This window comes from Meleagris gallopavo, chromosome 17, assembly GCF_905368555.1.
Source record: "Meleagris gallopavo chromosome 17, MGAL_WU_HG_1.1, whole genome shotgun sequence".
Classification (NCBI taxonomy): Eukaryota; Metazoa; Chordata; class Aves; order Galliformes; family Phasianidae; genus Meleagris; species Meleagris gallopavo.
The window spans coordinates 3,766,600-3,781,043 of record NC_139420.1 but is presented as its reverse complement, the minus strand read 5'-3'; positions in this window follow the sequence as shown (position 1 = coordinate 3,781,043).

The window sequence follows — 14,444 nt, the reverse complement described above, 5'->3', positions numbered from 1 at the left end:
ATACAGATCTCTAAAATGTTAAAGATAACAAGTCAAGCTCCTCTTTGGCCTCATTACAGCTCATTTTAGTAGTCATGAATAAGACAAAAAGCAGCACTCCCAAGGAGCCGGAGTATGAATATGGCTATGAGGTTATTAGCAAATTATTTTAATAGTTTGGTAAGGTCTGTATCTGAGGGGGCTTGGTTCCAATAATAATTAAAATAACACAGCATTTGGAGTGTTAACCTTTGAAATTAACAGTGTTACAAGTGTTATCAGGAATGCCAGAGTTTGTAGGAGCCCTTCATGTTCAGCCAGGATCTGCTCGGTAGCTTGGCTGAGTCAATAGATTAATTCAGAGCCCTCAGGGATGCCGCCCTCGATCTCATGCTGACCACCACTGTTTAAAGTCCTGACAGCAGCCTCAGAGCTCCAAATTAGCCAGAGGTCATTACTTGGTGATCTCAGGGAAATCAGTTTTGATATTAACCTACTTGACATATCAGGACTTAAAAAGGCAACCATCAAAAGAAAATGCTAAATTGTACATTGGGAGATTTAAAAGTGTTTGTACTCCTTCTGCAAATATAATTTACAATCAGCATAGTCTGAATATTAAGCGATCCAAACATCTGTAAGGTCTGCCTTCGTGTTTAATGAATACATCAGCACTTTGTTCTTCTTTTATGACACATATTCTCCTGTCTATTGGGCTCATAACCTGCTCAGTCCCTTTCTCCCCTCAGTCTTTTTAATCTGTTGGTCAAAAACTATTCCACATGAAATTAAAGCCTTTGTCAAAGGCCTGTCAGCAGAGATGGGTGCTTCCATGTGGAAATCAATCATTTAATGGCTCAGTGGGATCTGAGCATTTTTTTTTCATTAAGTTGTCCAAAGTAATTTCATCACTCCAGAATGTATTTCCTTTCAGCCCTCCTCTGTGTGGTTGGTCCAAGCCCAGTTGCTTTAATGTTTGAAACCAGAATCCCATGGAGCAGCAGCCCCTGCAGCCCAGTCAGCGAGCACTTGGAATTTCCATGCACACACCCCAGTGTTTCCCTGTGCCATACTGAATGCTGCCTGACATACACCAACTGAAAGCCTCCATCCTCCAAACATTGAATTGCATTCAGAATTTGAGAGCAAAGGTTCTACCGTAGACAACCCTGCAACTTATACCCACCAATATAAGAACAAACTGTAAGACAAAAAACAAGGCATATAGATATATTTGAACAATCTACAAATTTTCTATAAAGGTGAGTAATTTTTACGTGCAATTGAAGTTTCTTTAAATGAACCCTGTTTTCATCGAGGAACGATTCCATCCATTTAGATGTCACTCCATAGGACATAGGAATGACAACTAATTTTAGGTATTAAATATTGAGGATACTTGAGATCTCTCATCCTTTATAAAAATGTAGGACAGCATTTGTTTTGTCCCGTCCAGGAAATTCATGTCCCCTAAAGCACTCCCATTAAGCTAATTTAAAACATTTGTTTAAAATCAAGCAGCACATTCCAATAAGAACAGCAGAGAACATCTGGCTGCTGAGAAATCGCAGTAGTGAACATCTGACCTGAATCAGCATTTGTAACACCTTCACAGCCCCTTTAGCCCTTCCTACTGCTCCAGGAGCAGCTCTGTCACACCTTCCATGGTGTTTTAGCATGCTTCTTACCTTGCAATTTCCATTCTTGTGTACTTCAGCACAAATCTTAGACATAAGCCCAGTCATAACTATAACCTTGCTAGATAGAGATCTCTTCTTTCATTTGTCTGATTCAATCATCTTGCATCAAGCACTGAAGGCACTGAAACGAAATGCCCCTGTGCTGCTTCAGAAATTAATCCCTGCCGTGGAAAAGTTCCTCTGTTATTTTAGTAGCTTTAATGAAGTGAAATGAGTTACGGAATCTTTAATATAACTTGAGTAATATATCAAAAGCTTATATGCTCAGAGCACGGCCTTTGCCATCCATTACAGGCTCCTAGCTTCTTACTCTGCAGTTGTTTTTCCTTTAAAAATATATTCAAGTAAGAAATAACCTGGAATCACATCCACTGCAGTGCACTCCTGAGCCACAGAGATGGCTGCTGCTCTGGAGGAGGGAGGGCTGTGGGCTGGTGCTGGGCTGCAGCACAACTGATGGCTACCAGCAGCAATAATTGTTGGCTCTACAACGCCTATCTGCCCACCTGGCAATATCCAGCAGTATCTTCAAGAGGAAGGTAAGGATGTGAAAGGAACACGTTAATGAAGTAGTAATGCTCTCAGGTATTGGAACACAATATTAGCACTTGGGTCCCTATTTAGAAGCTCCAGGAGTCAGACTGTGTGACACCACTGTGGCTCAGACCTCTCACTCCTCAAACATCAGCAGCTGCAGGGTTATAAGGCGTGATCTGACGTGAACAAAGGCATTAAAGGCTGTCTGACACTTTGTAATGTGGTTATAAATAAGTTTGTTTGGGCTAAATATTAGTGACATAAAGCTATTTACAAACTACTCTAAAGGTCAAGAAAGAGTTGCCTCCTTTTCTATATGGAAACATGGCAAAGAAAGAGGCAAAGGGAACATTTAATAACCGCTTTCTGAAATGGGAAAATATTAGTATTACATGTTCTGAATACTCATCACGTTTTAATGCCATTTCACTCTCTTTTTGACCTCAGCGTGACCTTAGTAATGATTCTATTCTGAACAGTTTTAATGTCTTCCACAAAGGCTGTGGCTCATTGTGGTTTTTGTAGCTGCTTTTTCTCAGTGATTGCACCTTTTATTGTTGTAGCCTTGGGAGATGCTCCTGGCTGTCCCTGGGGCATTATGCATCTAGTTACCTAGTGCATCTCCCATCCTTTTTAGTTACTTTTCTGCAACTTAATGAGATCATTTTTCTATCCCTTCCATTCTTAAAACATGTGGTGTCTCTGCACATCATTTGTTTGAATAAAACATCAGAAAGTGTTTAAGCTTGCACACGGGGAAGTCTCCCAGACATCACTGTTAAGGTAACATTGTTCCACACTGACACCACTTCTTCCCTTTCATTTCAGAGCTTGCCAAGCTCAGATTTTGCCGACAGGCAGATGCTTGGCAGGAGCAGCCACCTCACCCAGCTCTGCTGCAGGATGCACTGCCATGGGAGCCAAGGGTGCTGCTGGGAGGTGGGAGCTGCAGACATTTTCCAGGGATGTACAGAAAAAACCATAAATGAAATGGGAAGCTCAGTCAAGGCCTCAACCCTTTTTTCTGCTAAGCAGGGCAAGGTTAGAGGGCTTATCAATTATGCCTTTCAAGAAGTCTGCATTTGTTTTGATGATGAGGAAAAGAGCATTCCTTCTGTAGCCGCCTTCTGCCACCCTCTTCTTTGGCAGGTGAGACTGCAAATCAAGGGCTTTCACTTGTCTCTCTTTTCTTTTCTTTAAAGGAATGGTGCCTTTTAGACTCCTCTGTGAGGCTGGGATCTCTTGATGACCAATGTCTGCCCATGCCTCTACAGGTCACTGCAAGAGCTCCCACCTACTGACGTAGCACTCACTCAAGTTTTGCCAGTGCAATGCAATGCTCTTCCAAATGCCACATCAGGGGACAACAGAGCAGGCTGGGGGCTGAACTGCTGAGTGGAAGGGAACATATCATGCAGCAGCAATTCACTGGACTTGAATAAATCCTCTGATCCTGGGCTGTGCTCAGTCTGCATCTAATTGAGCTGCAGCACCATGATTGCTGAGGCTGAATGCAAATGCACGTTCATAAGGACCAGGCTGAGACCAGCTGCTTTCATCCCATTGAAACAAGATTCAGCATACAGGATCTCAGCTTCACCAGGCTTTACATGGAAGGTGCAGTTTAAGAGAATCAGTCTGTGTTCTCACTACACCCTTACCTCATGCTGCTAACAGCTGTAAAGTTAAAGCCCATTTCCAATGAGGAAAAATTGATTGTCAGGTCTGGTGCTTAAGCAGTCATTAATTCTTGTGCATAGCTCCTATTTTTGTGTTTTGCTTAAAGTCTCAGCCCCAGACAGTTGATTGAACCAGTATATTAGAAGTGTAACAGAGATGGGCTCTGCTGGCATCTGCAGAGTTGATGGGCAGCTCAAGGGAAAATGGGAAGGTTTCAGAAGAGGCCAAATTCCTGCCTATGACCTTTTCAGGCAAAGAAGGGAAGCAGTGGTATGCCTGAGCCACTATCACAAGAACAGGCTGCAATGGGCACACACAGCATCACAGCTAGAGAGAGTGAGCCGAGTTCTTGTCCTACTTGTAGAGACATAAATGGAGGCAATCGTGGGTCTATGGAAGAGAAATGAATCCTCAGCATGGAGACAAATAGTCAGGAGCCAATTTCCTCTAAACTGCTTTATGGTTGGCAAGATTAATCTCACTTCCATGTGAGTGTCTCATAAATACAGCAAAGTGTTTGTTCGGATTTCCGTAATGGTCAGTAGAGAGGTCTGGGCCTCATCAAGAGGACAGTTCATCAACCTGACCTCAGGTGAGGAGGAGTCACTGAGGAATGGCATTTGTCTCCATAGGAGGGAGAGACCCTTCGACATGCACAGCTGAGTGAGATAAATTCTACCCTAAATTCAGGTACCAATTCTGATAAGGAGGACAAGAAAACTGCTGCACATATGGTGTGTGCAGGGTTACTGGCACGTGCACATCATCACAATATCAGTCATCCTTGATTTCAGAAGAAGATTGCTGTGGTTTAACTGCTACCCACAGGTGATAGTGCAATTACTTAACGGAGGTTCAGTGTTGATCAAGAGATGAAGTGTGTTGTAAAACTGGCTGCAGGTATCACTTGCTGCTGACTGGCAGCTGTGTAATCCAGGGATACAGCAAAGCAAAACAGAAGAGCAGGCAACGATATCCATCCAATGAGAGAGCAGCAGAACTGTTCCCCAGGCTTTAGCCACAGCCCAGCTTGCATTTTTCCCCTCAACAGTATTCTATGTCCTCGCTGCTCATTTTTCCATATTTAAATACATATTCCAATCCCTGCCTAAAGCAGGGTCCTGGCTTGGCCTCAGACCCCACAGAAACCTGTGCCCACCCCCTCAGCTCTGCACAGTGCCGCTGCGTACAGCACAGCACTTTTTGGCTGGGACCTTCCTAAGGTGTCACACTGGGCCATTCCTAATCCTCTACACAAACAAAGCTGTCACACGAACAATTAATTGAAAAAAATTTCAATATTGGAAGATTTCTGGGGAGACAGAAATTAAATCATGGGAAGCAAAGCAGAATGAAGGCATGGAGATGAAGCAGGCTCCTTCGTGGTGCTGTCACACAACACAGACTCTGTTCTCCCCAGCACCTTCCTACTTTTGCCTGCAAATGCATGTCTCCCTGTTTCCATCTATTTCAGGCAAGGCCAGAAGTCCCCAAGAGCACTATAATTATATCCATCAGAGATGTCAGAAGAGTTTGCAGCTGAAGTAGATGCTTGTTCCTAACAGGAAAATCAGGTACACACTGCTGTGCTGGGGAGGTGCAAAATCAAGCTGCTGCACGCAGTGTTTTGTGGAAGATTGTGGAATCTGGCTGTAGTAGAGGGAGAGATTCGTGGGGCATCTCTGCTTTAAAAAATAAAATAAGTCATATGATCCTTCTGGCCTTTAACTTTGAGCTATTAGAATTGAGCAGGATAAACTTACTTTAAATGACACCTGGTTGCTTCACCTGTTGGACAGGACAAAAGTGGATAAGCTCCTTAATGCTACTGCAATAATGAGGGTACCCCAGTGATTCTCACCCTGTGTTTATTGCAAGTTTTCATTTTGTGAGCTACAACCTCTTTGCCTGCAAGTCTGAAATAAGTGAGGTGCTTGTAATGAGAAGTCTAATTTTCCTTTGGCAGTGTTAAAATACATCGCATTGGCTTGTATGTGTAACGGAGCATCCTTGTTCATGGGTGAAGATATTTTCAACAATACACATTGTAGAAAAATGAAAACAAAGAAAAACATTACTAAAGAGGATCAGCCCTGCAAAGACGTTTTATATCTTGTAGGGAGGTTAATGCCTAAGAGCTGGGTTAGTGCCTAGTGACTTTGGATTGGGGGAACACAGAGCACCAAGAGGTGCCAGGTTGCAGCAGGCCTTGGGGGCACAGAGTTCCTCCAGGCTGGGCAGGTGATGCTGGGCTGATGAAATCTGCCAGCACCCACTCACAGCAGAAGCAGATTATCACCCCATAAGCTGCCAAATGATTTCCATTGTGTACATACCCAACCGCGTGAGCAAAATACCCACGTTTCATTGTGCATTCTACTACACATTATGCTCTATTATTTTTGAATACAATAGTTCTCTTGGCATTAGCACTAAATGAACGGCAAGTTCATTTCATTGCAAAGGCTAAACAAACAAGCAGCAACAATGGAAATAAATCAGATTGCTGCCGTGCTTTCAAGCAGCTGGTAAAAATAATATTTTAATCAAATAACTCAGCTGTAACCACTGTGAACTACTGGGAAGGTTAAGGCTGTGGCTCAGAATCCTAGTGAGAATACACATAGCATTATTCAAAACAAGCAATTTCATCCCCACTGCATAAAACGTAGGATAAAGTGTAGGAGATGGCAGTCTGAATTTCTCTCCCTACTACCAGGCGGAATCCACCAACAGAATAACGGTTAATGCAGTATTCTGGAAGACAAGACCTCTAGCAAGAAAATACAGTGTTATATAAAAATAAAGGCAGCCAGGGTGGTCTGATTCACTCCGAAATAAAGCCAGTGAGAAGGAGAATAAGTTCATGTTTAAGACTCTGAACAGGTTGGTGAGAATGGAGAGGTGAGAATGGCCCGGCTGCCTCAAGTGCATGCCCATTTCATGGCAGCACTGCCAGGCAAGAGGAACCAGAGAGTGTGAGCTGCTCTGGTACTGTGTTGCTGAAAACCAATGGGAATGCTATGGGTAATGCTGTTCAGATGTGCTCCAGTGGGCCTGTGCCCCACCATCTGGGGTCTCACACAGCTCAAGAGACACAGATCTGCTTAAAGAAAGGAGCAAAACCGAGGTGGAAGTTCATAGAGCTTTTCTCTCCCTTGGCACCAAATTTAAAACAACTCTGAGCACAAGAGATTCCTCCCCTTAACCAGAGTACTCTCTATTTTATTGCAAGCTCTGTCCCCCTGAGCTGCCTCCACTGACCTCTGAAACACAGCACCAGCCAGCCAGGCACGGCTTCCATAGGGCTCCAGGACAAAAGCAAGTCCCAACCTTCTCTTGCTAGATAGCAAAGCCTGGCACCACCAGGAAGGTAAATAATTAACAATAACCTTTACAAGGAATTTGCTGTTAGCAGTTCTTTTTCCAAAAAGTTGTCCCAACCTCTTGCCTACCAATGAATCAACACACAATTTTCAGATATCAACCATGCTCTGCATTTAGGTACAAAACATTCTAAACAGCCAAATAATCACGCTACTCTCTCAATACATATAAAATTTATGGATGCTGCAATATTTCAGCAAAGGCACTTTTCGAAGGAGGAACGGTCTGCAGAGCAATTAGGATGAAAAAGAGTTTCGGCTGCCTTTGGCTCAGCAGCTCTCATCTGTCACAGAGGGAAATTTATGCTGCTGCAGAAGCCTGCATTAAGAGGCTGGGAGGAGAGCACAGCCCCATGGCTCTTGGGTGCTGCAGCAGCCAGAAGCTTCTCTGCAGTGCCAAAAACACACCCATGGAAATGACAAGCTTTTCAGCATAGCTCTCAAACACCAATAAGAAAGTATGATTTTACTTTACCTTGCTTGCCACCACAACTGGTTCTTTCTGCCTCATGTCTCCTATTTATGGTCGTTGCCCCAACTGTTCACAGGTGTTAAGAAGTCCTTCTGCTCTGTCTTACGGTTTCCTCCCTTCTGTAGCTCCTGCTCAAGGCCTTCATTGCTAAAGGAGTTCAGAATCTGACTTATCAGCTGCAGCTCTGTCCTTTCAGGGACAGAAACTCCACTGTTCTAAGAAAGCATAGATATCAGCAGTAAAATTATAGCTTGTTTTTTGAGAACTGAAGTTACCTCCAGATTACTGTTTATTTTCCAGGTCAGATATGTACAAACCTCCCCTCAGGTGTTTTGCTTTGCATAATGAACAGCAGAGATAAATATAAGGACAATAAGGTGAAACTTAATATCTGTTTACAGGCATTAGGCAAACACAATAGGTTTAATTATGTACTGGAAATGAAAAGCATATGCGGTTGCAGAGCTAGCACCTAATCTGGCGAGAAGTTCACCCCCAAGTGTCCCGGCTCAAGGCACACCATCAGCCCCATGGATTCAATACATTTATTTGTGCTTCTTTAATTACTTTCTATTCAGACAATCACCCACAGAAGTCTAGACGCCTCTTCCCAGCAGCCGGCATTGCGTCCCATCAGCCGTGCCTGTCCCCACAACCAGAGCATTCCGACATTTTAGTGCTAAATAATCAGAAAACTCTTTCTGTGGTACAGTGCAAGGAGCAGGGTGTGTTTATTCACATCACAGCTGTGCCTCATGCAGGCTCCTGCCCTCCTCTCTCCACTTACATGGACTGAACGCTTCTTAGCCGTGAAGAGTTGAGTCTTAATTGGCAACTCTGTCCCACTATTTGCTACTACTTCTGGAATTGTTGCAGTTTTATTTCCTCACTTCTGACTTGCAGCATAATAAGCTGCTCACAACTGCAGGGTTTCCAGCAGCACCCCCAGATTGCAGGCAGGACCTCTCAATGTTGAGCAGATGCTCCAAAACCACGCAAGATGTGATCACCTGGGCCCTGAGTGAAGGGGGAAGCCCTGCCTCAGATCACAAGCACTTGCACCATTAAAAAGGGAAAAAAAAAAAAAAAAAAAAAAAAAAGTCACGTTGTGAGCCTGATCTTTTGCATTAGTGAAAAGACTGAAAGAGCAGAGAAGCTGTAGTGTGTTTTTCAGTGCTAGAAAGCTGGGCTTTACATAGCCTGTCTACTTATGTATATCCACACCTAGTCTGTATGTGTGTGTTCTTCCTTTGTTCAACACTTAATTGTCCTGAGTGTTTAGTACCTATATCTGCTACTTGCAAATGAGGTGCTTCTAACAAGTAGACTTTTTTGAGGGGGTGGGAAGGGGGAAAGGGGATCCTGAGATCAATAGATCAAGGAAAATAGTTCATAGCTATCCCCTTTCACAGAAAACAAGTCTATTCCCCCAGCTCCCCACGCCCTACATTGTTGTTGTTTTATTATCTGTGTGAGCCAGACATTGGCAAGGGGATGAGTAAAGAAAAAAATGACAGGACATTGTAAGAGAATTTAATGAAGTGGCTCCAAATATTGTATCAAAATAAATGAAGTGAATAATGCAAGAGCTCATTCCAGCTCCTTTCTACAACAATAACTATTGTGTGAGCAGCACATCTGAGGAGATGGGGATGGATGGATGAATACAAAGGTGCCACTCCGGAACATTACAGAGTAGGGAACAATGGGCAGCTTGAATTGCTAAATTTAATTTCAGTAATTCTTTGAGTCCAGATACTCAGGTAGAAAATAGCAGGTGATAAAAGAGGAGGAGGAGGAATTATTATCCTTTCTGGTCTCACTTAACTATTTTGATTCTGCTTACGATGGAGGGAAATGGGCTGATTGCTCTCCTGCACCTTTGCACTCCCGGGTGAGCCATCTGCACCTCGAGCAGCTCACCTGCAGCCCTGTTCAAACAAGCAGCCCACGAGCATCCTTTGCTCCTAGAGAGAGGGATCTGCACTGCTCGGTGCTGCCCATAGAGCCTCTCCTAACCCAATTTCACTGACAGCTTTTCCTGCAAATTCCCTCTCTGCACAGCTCACGTTAAGAACCTTAATATTCCTGCAGATTCAGAAAGGGGATTTCCAACAAGCATTAGGAAAATTAAACTTCTCAAGAGCCGTCTCAATCTGACAAGCTATTCCTAGCTCTTCAAAGTACTGTAAGTGAAAATATTGAAGCGGGGGTTGGGGAACTTGTAGTAAGCAAAAGATGAATTAAGGCTAGAAATGGGGACAGCTTAAGTCTGCTTTGCACATACATAAAGCACAGGTACACACAGATAGACATACATGTATTTTAATGCTCCCAGGAGAGACGATGCCCTCCCACCCTGTGCTTCCACCCAAAGCCAAAACAGCAGCTGTCACTAATGAGTGGGGCATTTCCCTCTGAGATTGGTGCTTTGCAGCAGCATGAAGCACTGGAGTGCCATCCCCTCTGGCAATGCGTGGGGAGTTTGGGATTCAAGCAGCAGCTGACTCGGTACTAGACCAAAACAATTAGAAGAGATGATTAATATCCTATTGCTCTTCAGGGATTTGCGTGATTGTGAGGCCTGGGCGGGGCGATGAAAAAAATCTTCTGCAGCTTTCATTTGCAGCCTGCCAAAAATGCCTCTTGAGCTGCGTGAGTTGGCCTTGTAAAAGAAACATTACTGAGTGTTGTTCTGAAGGTGTAGTCAAGCCTGGGCAGAGCTAGGTACAGGGCTAGATCAATAATTGGGATCCTTCAATATTGTAAAATATCTTGAGCTAATACATGACAGCTTGATATTATTTAAGGGAGAAATACAGAAGGGGCAGACTTGACCTTGGCATCCTGACTAGCAGAAGAGAATGCAATGCCAAATGCTAAGAGCAAAGCTATTGATTAGGATTGAGAAGGGCAACTGATGAAAGAAAGCTGTAAAATGTTACAGAGGGCAGAGATGAGCGCAGCGATTTGGATTCAGGGCCTGATGAGGAAAGAACGGATAATGGGTGACCTCTGTCAGTCAGCCAAAGTCTTTGCTGGAAAAACAGGGAAATGAGACGAGTACATGTGGGAGAACCTTTTTCCCTTTCCTGCTGTTACTTCACACAGTGAAAACTGTCCAAGGAATGCAGCCACATCTCCCTCTGCCCTCGTGGCTCTGGGAAGCACTGTCATTTTGACCATTAGAAAACACCGAATGCCTGCTTTGGAAGTGAAGGAAACTGTTCAGGCCACATCTCTGGAGCAGCTGATACTTGCCAGTCCTGCAGAAGGGTTTGCAGGCACAGCACAGGGCTGCAAGAAGGGCTGATGTGCTCAGCAGAATGCCTGGGCTTGGTGGCACACCAGAAGATGCTCTGTGCATGGCTGCTGAGCATCCCCATGCAGGGCAGCAGCTGGGGCCCCCAGAACCAGGTCCGGACACTGGTCTCTGTAACCAGGCTGAAACACAAATGTGCAGGAGCAGATGGGGGAATTAGCTACAACAGAAAGCTGTAGCCATCATTCAACCTCTGCTTCTGCTGAAGGGGGTTGGAGACTGCCTCAGAGCTGCTAAGCTGAACCCTGCTAATGGAGAGCACAGCCCCTTTACTATTATTTTTATTTCTCTTTCACTCTCTTAGTTCATCCAAGGTTACTGAGCACTGTAAAATGTTGAAAATGAGAATCTCTGTCACATTTGCAGGCTCCTACCCTCAAGAATGAACAATGGAGCTCTTTGGATTGGTTTTTGGGTCATTAATATCTGACTTCAGGAACCTCAGATTTAATTATTAGAAACAAAGATGCAAACACGAATAAACAAAGTCCCTGTTGCACTTCAAACGCACAGCTTTCTGGTGCTGGTATCAGCGGTTTGAGTTCTGCCAGAAGCTCAGGCAGCAGACTGCTGAGATCCAGCTCTGCCACCTCAGTGTGCATTAAGAGAAGTGGCTGTGATTGCAGAAGGGAAAATACAACAAGAAGCCTCATTTGCACCTACCAAAACCAGGAGGGAATGAGCTCCGGTGGATGGTTCAGGCAGTGTGGGTCGGTGCTGAACATGTCCCTCCAGGCTCACGGGGAGGTTTTAAGGAGACAGATGCAGGAACTTGTCATATGCAATCTACCAGCCATCTTTAAAATGCAACGGGAATTTCTTAATGAGCATTGGCAGTACATAAAAACAGAGTAGAAGTGCTGCTATTCCAGCCATTAATATTACATAGGTGGGCTGCTTAATTTGCTGTTCCTCACAGAGCCTGAGCAGGAAGCCTGCATAATGGAGGATCTGTTGACAGAGGTTTCCCTATTGAATCAGCAAAGAGGTGGGCAGTGATCCCAGTTCAGGCACGTTAGTTAGACCTGGGCCTGACTAGAGCTCCTGGTTATGGGCACAGTGTGTATGGCTCTCTGTTCTTTTTAGGCCCTATTGCTGCCACTTTTGAGCTTCACTCGTGATAGCTTTCATCAAGAATCCACGCAGAGCAGTAATGCTCACCAACTTCATGGAACAGGGACTTTACATGCGTGGGATGAAGAGGATGGCTGATGCAGACCTAATACCCATTCAGAAAGATGCTTAACCACACACCCTGTGCTAAGTGCAGAAGCAACTCCTCCCCTTTCAAAGAGTGAGGAAAAACCTGGAAGCAGAACACAAATCTCAGCACCTCACCAGCCATGCCCTGGCTTGCTCCAGAGCTCTCCTGGCCAGCTGCTAACCTCCAGGAGGCAGCTGGTCACAAAGCCTGCAGGCCAAAAGAGTCTCCAGCTTCAAATAGGGACATTCTCTTCTACTCCTCACAGTATGGCAGTATGGCAGTAATACACAACTGGCTTTATATGGCAGCCATTGTACTGTAGGCAATGAGATGAATCACTAAATGCAGCACTGCAGTGCTCTGAAGCTGTGCATGGAAGGAAATACAGTGCTAGCAATACACAGAAATACGTGAGTCTTGGATTTCCAAGCACTAAATAAATTAATCTCTGAGAGTATTTTGAAAGTGCTTGAGGCATTTTCTTAACACAACATTTGGTGACAATTGCTGCTTGCCTGAGTTAATTCCTCAGTGATGATTATCAGACTTAGCTTGATCGATACACACGTGAGTCCAGCCGAGCTCATCTCCTAAGTGACGTGAAATTCTCCTGTGTTGTAGCACGTGGCTCCTTTACCTCTTGCTAACGTTCCTCCACAAAGAAATGTCCCCACAGATGCAGGGGAATGCCAGCAGGTAGTCTTGGAGAAGTGAGCATACCCAGACCTGAACTGAAGTGTCTCTAGTGTGCTCATTTCATTTATGTCTCATTCATTACGGAAATGAGGTGTGAAAGTAGTTTCTAGAGCTACTTAGCACAGGCTGCACATCAATTTAATACCTCTTCTGGTTTTTCAAGTCACTTACCTCCATAGAACTCTTGTTCCAGAACAACTATTTACCTGCATTTCTCAGACCTTGAATTTGCTGGTGTACTAATGCAGCTTTGTATAAACCACTATAGATATATATGACTGCTGAAGGGGAAGCCCTTAAAAAGAAGAAAGACAGTGAAGAACCAGCTTACCTGATTTATAGGACAACTGAGATTTTACTCCTCGTATTTATGCATAAAGCATCTAAAAACAAAAAAAGCCAAACTGCATCAGACATGTTTCCTCTTGTTGAAATGCCTGTATCCCTCTATCAGTCTAGCTATTCACATACAAAGAGGCACTCACATAAAAGGAGACTCAAATAGGAAAATAAGGAAGCAAATGCAAAAAAAAAAAAAAAAAAAATTAATATCTCTCAGAGGAGACTGCTTGCTATCAGCAGGGCTCTTCAGGCTTGAGAGGTTGCCAATGGGAGCCACAGCTGCAAAATGTGCACAAAGCACCTACGTCCTACCACTGCTTTTATGACAGGGAGCAGCATTTATCTCCCTTCACTCACCAAACAGGATTCTTTTCTGATTGCCTGAAACACAAGGTTTCATCCTTGATATGCTTCATGGTGCAGAAGTTTTCACCTGAAAGTGTTGTGAGAAAAGCAGATACATACACACACACACAGACAGCATGACAGACAGATACATACTTACATATGTACAACAATCTCTACAGGAAGTTATTAACCTATTACCAGATTAATTGAGTCTGCTTGCTTGCATGCTGACAGCCACAATCCACTCTGATTTCTCCTTGAGTTGAGCTCACAATCCTGATACATTGAAAAACATGTGTAGGAACGATGTCTCCGTTTGGTACTGCCACCGATTTCCTATGTTATTTTGGGCAAAACACTTAATCCCAGTTTTCTCCATGTCAGTTAGGAATCCACCTTGCTCAGAGCACTTTGAGATCTACAGACAGAGCACTCTAGTACTAGGCATTATTTATAGTATTGCCCTATGGATAATAGCAAGCTGCAGCTGTTAAGAGACGTTAGGGATGTCTGAGCAAGCAGAAAGGCATAAATCTGAATGTCAGTATCCTTAGCATCACTGCTAGTGGCTGTTTCATCCAAGGAGAACATTTCAGTGGTTTGTGCTACCAGATGAACTTGCTGTTAGTTCTCCACATTCCCCAGAGGCAGCTAACACAGAAATCTGGATTTACCATTGCAGCTCATTGGTAAAGCAAGTCTGACAGCCTGCTCGCAGCATGGCTTGTACCTGCTCCTTCTGAAGGAAGAAGACTGGCCACAGAATGATGCTTTTGCA